The sequence below is a fragment of the Panthera uncia genome, chromosome B4 (genome assembly GCF_023721935.1).
Source record: "Panthera uncia isolate 11264 chromosome B4, Puncia_PCG_1.0, whole genome shotgun sequence".
Classification (NCBI taxonomy): domain Eukaryota; kingdom Metazoa; phylum Chordata; class Mammalia; order Carnivora; family Felidae; genus Panthera; species Panthera uncia.
The window spans coordinates 128,219,908-128,227,995 of record NC_064809.1 but is presented as its reverse complement, the minus strand read 5'-3'; the positions used below and the strand labels follow the sequence as shown (position 1 = coordinate 128,227,995).

The window sequence follows — 8,088 nt, the reverse complement described above, 5'->3', positions numbered from 1 at the left end:
TGCCGGGAAACCGGAAGTCTCCAGGGAGCCGCCACGTCAAGAAGGGCGGAAGCGGCAAACACTTGAATTTTTCTTCCTTCTTCAATTAGAGGCTGTATAAGGAAGGAGGAGTCTGTAGTGCTTGCGCAAATTCAGAAGGAAGAGTGAACTGCTTCGGCATGACAAAGAATGCGCAAAGAGAAACCAGAAATGATGCCACACAAAAGATGGCTGACAGCTTCCTCTGGCGACTTCTCGCAAGAAAGGAAGTTCGGGTATGGGGGCCTGATGTTGGATTTAGGTGTAAGCAGTTTGCCTGCAGCAAGGAATGTTTTCAAATGTTTGGCTTCGAAAGACTAAACTTACTGGTTTAGAAGTTGAGACTTGGTCCCATGCAGCTAGAGGTCATTGACACAGGCGCCTGCCAACTTTGGACAATAAGGTTGGAGCAGGCAATGGGAGGCCCACTGTGATGTGGGGCCCTAGAGGCGGCCCTGCGACCCACCCCTGCAGCTTCCGAGCTCGGGCTGTGGTCTTTTTCCAATCGGGAGGTAGGGTGGGTGCGCCTCCTGGAGAAGTCCTCGAGTTAGAGATGGGGTTCTAAAACAAACCAGCGAAAACCGGCATGTGGGCCAAGGGCTTTAGTGTGGTCATCTACCCAGCCACGACACCTAACAGAAATCTGGACTCCAGTCCCTGCTCAACTGCGGATATGCTGTGTGACTAGGAGTGTTCCTCACCCTCCTTAGGCCCCAGCCTCTGCTTCCTCTTTTAAAACAGCTACTCCAGCTTTTTCCCTGCCAGGCACAGTCCACCTCGGGTTTTTCGCATTCACATTTAACCTGGTGTCGCTTATAGAATGCAGTTCTCCCAGATAGGTGCAAGTTTCACTCTGGTTCTACCTTCCGTTCTATGAGCATCCTATTTAGAATGGCGATGCCCTGCCCCATCCCAGCTCTTTGTGTCAGGTTTTTGCTTTGCCTTCCCTTGGAACTATCACCAAGAGGTGACAACCATCACGGTGAGACAGGGAAACTGAAGGGACTCCATTTTTAGAAAGACTGCTTCTCTGCTGTTTTTCTGCTAGGCCACATTTACTTTGGTTTGTATTGCACCTTGCGTCTCAATAAACCAAAGAAGCTATGTTCCCACTCCAAGGGGAAAGCCAGAAAGTTAATCATTCTCTGAGTTTCTTCTTAGGCCCCCAAACACCTGATAACATCTGAGCAGATGAGGATCCCAAACATGTTCCAGGACATCAGCTTCAAACAAACCTCAGCCGAAGCTGGCATCAGTCCCTCCTACCTAAAGTGATTTATGAAATAACACCTGTTGTTCACCTGTCACTCGCCTTTGTCATTCTTTTCCTGGGCCCTTTTCTGATATAATAAACAGATAACCCCAAGCAACAGAGACTCACTCTCCTTTCCTTTCCAGTCTCCCAGATACTCCATCTACTATACTCTATCTCGTACACTTTCCAGTGAACTGTTTTCATTTCCTCCTTGCTCATGTTTCATGTTTCCTCCTGGCTCTTGGTTTCATGTTTGGATCATGCCCCAAGCCAGGGACCCTCTTGGCTGGTCCTGCAGGGCCCCATCTGGGTCCTCAGACCCAGCTGGCCAACACCAGTAGAATTAAAGCTTAAAATTTAGGGACCTTTGGTTCCCCAAGACTCTTCTGTGGCTTGAGGAGGGTCTCAGCAATGTGCTCATATGGTCCTTTGCTTCTGTAGATTTTCTTTTTTAAAAAAATATGTATTTAAGTAGTCTCTACACCCAACGTGGGGCTCAAACTCACAACTCCGAGATCAAGAGCCACGTGCCCTACCAACTGAGCCAGTTAGACACCCCTGTTTCTGTCAAATTTGCAAAAGTACTGTTTTTACAGCAATTGCTTAAACCTCTCCGTCTAATCTGATTTCTCCTGTGTCATACTTCCCTGTGTCATATTTAGTGGCGTTTGGGACTCAGCTAGAGGAAATCCAGCTGGGAATCTCTGAGTTTAGTAGAATATATTTATGTGATACTCTTCTGTGTGTGAAGTTTTTGCTGGCCTTCCAGTGTGTAAGATATACCCACCACTCACTGTAATCAATGAGTGTCTTCAATGAAAGGATTATTTAAGGTTAATCAGGGCACTAGGAAGCTTGAAATTACCTGAAAAATTACATTTCATATGACAAAAGTTTGATACAGCTTGCCCCCAACTTTGACAATTCTCAAAATGTTCATGACATTACTGAAAAGGAATTGTGGCATCGGAAGTAGTTTTCCTAAATTATCAATAATAAAAATGTTTACACCTGAAACTAATGTAACACTGCATGTTAACTGTACTGGAACTTAAAATGAAAATAAAAAGTAATTAAAACTTTTTGATCTAACATGCTAGAGGAAAAATTAAATTATTTTTCCATTCTCATTATCGAAAGTGACCATACAAAATTGTTATCTAAAGAGGTGATCAAAGCATATTCAGCTTGGGGCGCCTGGGTGGCGCAGTCGGTTAAGCTTCCAACTTCAGCCAGGTCACGATCTCGAGGTCTATGAGTTCGAGCCCCGCGTCAGGCTCTGGGCTGATGGCTCGGAGCCTGGAGCCTGTTTCCGATTCTGTGTCTCCCTCTCTCTCTCTGCCCCTCCCCCGTTCATGCTCTGTCTCTCTCTGTCCCAAAAATAAATAAAAAACGTTGAAAAAAAGCATATTCAGCTTAAAAAGGAAAAAGAACTACGGAGGTGTTTAAGAAAACTAACAAATATGTTTCTTTTCTGGATTTTGTGATGTTTGTGTTATTTGCCAGATTTTAAAAATGTATTTCTTTTGAGAGAGACAGAGAAAGTGCGAGCAGAGGAGGGGCAAAGAGAGAGAATCCCAAGCAGGCTCCACGCTGTCAGCGCAGAGCCCATATGGGGCTCGAACTCACAAATCCATGAAATGGTGACCCGCGCCGAAATCAATTGTTGGACCTCAACGGACTGAGCCACCCAGGCGCCCCCATTTGTCAGGTTTTTAAGGTCACAAATTGCAATCTATAATGGCATGATTTCTTGCACAATTTGTGTTGTGATTTCTCATTCTAAATAAATAGTTTCAGGGTGCCTGGGTGGCTCAGTGGGTTGAGCATCCAACTGTTGGTTTCGGCTCAGATCATGAACTCAGGGTTTGGAGTTCGAGCCCCGGTGGGACTCTCCCAGTGTGGAACCTGCTTGAGATGATCTCGCTCCCCTCCCCCACTCGTGCTCTCTCTTTCTCCCTCAAAATAAAAATGAACTTAAAAAAAATAAAATGGGTCTCTTTCCTACCTAGTTTTGTTTTTGTAATTCCCTATTATTTTTTAAATTATTTATTTATTTATTTATCTTAAGTAGGCTCCACGCCCAGTATGGGGCTCGAACTCACAACCATGAAATCAAGAGTCACACGCTCTACAGGTTCTCTATCTATATCTCTATCTATATAGTGTATATCTTAACGTGTCCCAATGGAGCTTCTGACTTTCTGCCTCAACCTTGTTCCTCCCTCAGTATTTCCCATCTTGGTTAGGGGCAACTTTAATTTGTTCGTATGCTGAGGCCAAAGTCTTCAGAATCACCCTTGACTTGACTCTTGTAACACACGTTCAGTGCATCTGCATTGTTAACGGAAAATCAGTACTCCAAAGCCAAAGAAACTGCGGACAGACCAAAGCTCCTGGAACAATTTTACCCGGGGGAGTCGTCGAGAGGGTTCAGCCACTGAGAAGCTGCCCCGATTCTCTTGATCTTCTTTTGCCTGGGATTTGACACCGGAAATTCTCTGACTCAGAAGAGCCATGACTTATATTTTGCAGTTGGCCTGGTCTCTTCAACAGGATTCCTTTCGAGCGCCACTCCCCGAGAACCCCGCATTTGTCTGTAGATCACTCACTGTTTCATTCTCCGGGGCATGGTCTCACAAGCCCCTGTCACCCACGTTTACTGCAGTGGTATGTGGGCCCTGGGAGAGCAGTAGCTCTCAGAACCAGAGGCTCCTTAGTACATGGAGTCCGGTAGACAGAACAACACAACACAAAACAGTGAAGCATCAGGCTGTTTCCTGACATGTTAAGTTGTATCCCTTCTATCACCATGAACATCAAGACAATTGTTCTTGCCCACTGTTCCCAACAAAAATTGACCTGAGTAAATTTAAAGATCAAATTGACTTTATTCAACAATTCATCAATGGGGCGGTAGCCCATCTGGCAATAGAAAAGAGCTTCGCTGGGCTGCAGACAAGGAAAGGTTTTAAAAGGTGGAGAGGAAATCATTAGCAAAGAATGCACACTTTGGGGGCACCTGGGTGGTTCAGTCGATCAAGCATCCGACTCTCGGCTTCAGCTCCGTTCATGATCTCACAGTTTGTGGGTTCGAGCCCCGCATCAGGCTCTGCTCTGACAGCGTGGAGCCGGCTTGGGATTCTCTCTCTTCCCTCTCTCTGTACCCCTCCCCTGCACTCTCTCTCTCTCAAATAAATAAGCTTAAAAAAAAAAAAAAAAGAATGCACACTTCAGGCAAGGTCTCCTTGTTAAGGGGAGCGGCAGATTATCTCACTAGTCCTGACCAGGTAACTGGTTAAAGGCTACATTCCTGGGGCAGGGAGTGGGGGTTGAAGTGGCAATTAGCTTGGGTGTTGAGTCTTGGTTTGCCAACGTAGGGCTTAGCACAAGTGACTCCCTTTGGGGCCTGTCGTCTCTTTTTTAACACCAGAAATAAATAACCACGTTTCTGAAAACACAGGGCCCCCTCTCTGTAGCCTAAAAGAAAAATTCTCAAATTGTTGAAAATATCATTGTCACGTCTCTATCTTGATTGGGGTGGTTGTCACACGAGTATACGCACTTGTCAAAAATCATCAGCCTTGTACACTTCATATGTGGGAATTCTACTATAGGTCATTCATACCTCAAAATTTTTGATTTTTATATATTAAGTAACATTCGTAACAAATAGCTAACCAAACAATTTTGGAACTTATGTGATGACAAAACGTTAGCACCTTTAAGAAATTAAAAATACGATTCTCCAAACTTTGTAATAAATTATCAGTTGTTAAAAAAATGATTATAATACCCATAAAGAGTAAGCTTACTTAATCGTTAATGAAGGAACCAACACTATGACAGAACTGGTTTGGAAAGAGTTTGAGAAGAGTTAAAGGAATACTGAATTATGATTGCCAATCATATTTCATACCCTATAGGATAATAAAACTGTAACCTTTGGGTTTATTTTCTCCACCAGGTATGCAAAAATGATTGCATCTTATCTGTTTCCTCCAAGGGAACTTCCAACTCTGTAAAACACAGAGTTGGAAAACATCACTGGATCCTCATCAATTGTTAGGGTTAAATTTCCCCAGAGTCAGATGGCCCTTCTGTGGGTTTGCGAGCAATTCTCTAGCATGATATTGAAAAGGCACACAATCACCATATGACGTATTTCCAGGTACAGAGGAGGGCTTGAACTCATGACTGTGAAATCGAGACCCGAGTTGAGATCAAAAGTTGGAGGCTTAACCGACTGAGCCACCCAGGCACCCCATTATCTTCCCATGTTTTAAAAACTCTGGAAATTAAAAACATTATGTGCAACTTTCAACTTTTAAATGTTGGCAATCAGTTCAAATGGCTCTAAGATACTGTGAAGGCCAACAGGGGGAGAGAAAGAATGAAAGGAAAATCCTACTGAATCTGGCCCGAGCTACTGTCAATATCTGACCTATAACAATACCTTCTTACGGAAAGACTGAGGCCCAAAGAAAGGAGATGCTTAACCCCACATCACAAGGTGAGTTTGGGCCAGACAGGACTTAGAGCCCAAGTCCCTGGATTCCCAGGTAGAAGCTTTTCCCACAAGGCAAACATTATAGGTATTTTCTTTGTCTCCCACCAAGCGTTTCGTATTTTTATTTGCTGATTAACCAAATAAAAACGACGAGTGTGAATGCTTGCGGTACCCTTAGGTTAAGTTCAAGCCAGTGTGATGGGCCCACTGAACATGAACATCAAGACAATTGTTCTTGCCCACTGTTCCCAACAAAAATTGACCTGAGTAAATTTAAAGATCAAATTGACTTTATTCAACAATTCATTGCACAGGATTCGTATGGCCCTAGCCTGCATCCTACCCGTATTTATTATAATAGCAATACCTACCAATTTTTTGAGCATTAACTCTGTGCCAAGCTCTGTGCTTTACTCACATTATATCATTTAGTCTTGTGATGACCACATGCTATAGGTACTACTATTACCTTCTCTTTATAGGTGGGAAACTGAGGCTCAGAAAGGTAAAGTCGCCTGCTCAAAGCCATGGCCCCACATATTCATGGCTCCAGAGTTGATGGTTTTAACCACTGGGCTATACTATCTATGTTCATTCATTTATTCATTCAGTCAGCCAGTCAGTCCGTCAAATAGCTACAATGTGGTGTTGCCAGTTGCTGAGCCAGGCAGCATGGGAGACTACAGCTCAAGTTCAAGTGTAAAGCCCTGAGGCTATGGCTAACTGGATCCACATTCAACCCACATCCCATTGTTCTAATCCAAAATGACAAATGGCTTTCAAACACACAGAAGGGTGGGCTATGTAATTTATACTTCAACAACGTTGATTTAAAAAGGAGAAGTAACAATCACCTCTAAATGTGGAGAGATCCTGCTCCGATTAAAAGATTGTGACAGTGCACACATATTTCGTGGACTAGATTGCTTGAGGACCAGGCTCGTAGGAGGAAGACAATGGCTGTCTGCTAGGATAAAGGGTTTGCACTTTAGTCTGAACTCAGTGGGTAGGCAGATCCTACAGGCAAGAAAAGAATTGTGTGTTAGCCAGCATGTGCACCTTGAATTCTACAAAGAGAGACTAGAGGGAAGGAGACTACCTTGGAGGTTATTACACGGAAAAAGAGAAGGAATGAACAGTAAAGTTATTTCCAGATACATTCAGCAGGAGTGAGATATAAATACCCAGATGTCACTTAAACTCTCTGGAGCCAGGTTTTTCTTCATTACAGAAAACTGTGTGATAGAGAGGGCTGTTCTGGCCCCAAATCCTAGTTCTTCAACTTTCTAACCCAGTACCCTTGGATAATTCATATAACATCTCAGGACTTCAATTTCCTGGTCTGCAAAGTGGGTGTAACATTACCTACCTGCTAAGACTCTTGTAGGGGAGAAATAAATGGTGCAATATATTTCAAGCACTTAGTAAATGACACATGTTCAGTGTTTGTCTCTTTTCTAGGTTTCCTTCTAGCTACAAGTGGATTTGGCATATATGTACTTATCAGCTAAGGGGCAGAGGAGAGCAAACAAACAGTATTTTTCTCCATTACAGTACCATGAGAAACCTCACAATGTTGTTCTGAGAGCACTACAAATTCTGAAAGTGCTTTTCAACTGTCCGAGAAAGGTTACCTTCAGTGAGAAGGAAGAACTTTTGTCTGGACCAAAGCCCTTGTCCAAAGACAGCTGGGCATCCATAAACAAGTCCCTTGTCTCTCTGGCTTCAACTCCTCCTTTGTGAAATAGGGATGGTCCTCCTTGTCCACCTTATAGGAGTGTCTATGGGATAGTGGGTTGTGCGAGGGGGTTGCCAAGCTCATTCACTGCGCGCGGAGCCCGTCCGTGTTTTCCGGCTCCATCCACCCGCAGGGCTGTGAGCATCTCATCGAGCAGCGACTCTGATCTTGGGTCCGAAACTGAACACAGAGTTACCTGGCTCCTAGCGACTGGCTCTCGGACTGCAGTGTCGCTGTGGGGCAATTACGTTAAATTACAATTCTTTGTAAATCAGTGATCAACGCCGGGGTTACGAGAGAACCCAGACTAAAGGGATCTTTCGCATTTGAAGCTATTACTCCTCAGTTTGCGGTAATAGCCCCCAATTTTAACACATTCTCATTTTCTTACTTGCACTAGGCACTTCCCACCAGGAAGTCCTTTTTTTTTTTTTTTTTTTTAAACTTCATTGCTTTGAAATGCAACCGTATGCATCCCCATAGTTCGGCTTCTTAATTTTCCTTAGAGAGTGGTTGCAGATCATCTTAACGGGATTGGTTAAAGCTTCTGCCCGTTATCTTTCCCTC

The 8,088-nt window shown here is 43.9% G+C and overlaps 1 long non-coding RNA gene across 1 annotated transcript; it reads left to right on the top strand.

Annotated features, from left to right (window-relative positions):
* Nucleotides 1-42: 42 nt before the first annotated feature.
* On the top strand, nucleotides 43-1,384 carry LOC125919599 (uncharacterized). The gene is made up of 2 exons (XR_007456843.1): nucleotides 43-254; nucleotides 1,180-1,384. It is a non-coding gene; the product is annotated as an uncharacterized LOC125919599 (long non-coding RNA).
* Nucleotides 1,385-8,088: the final 6,704 nt, after the last annotated feature.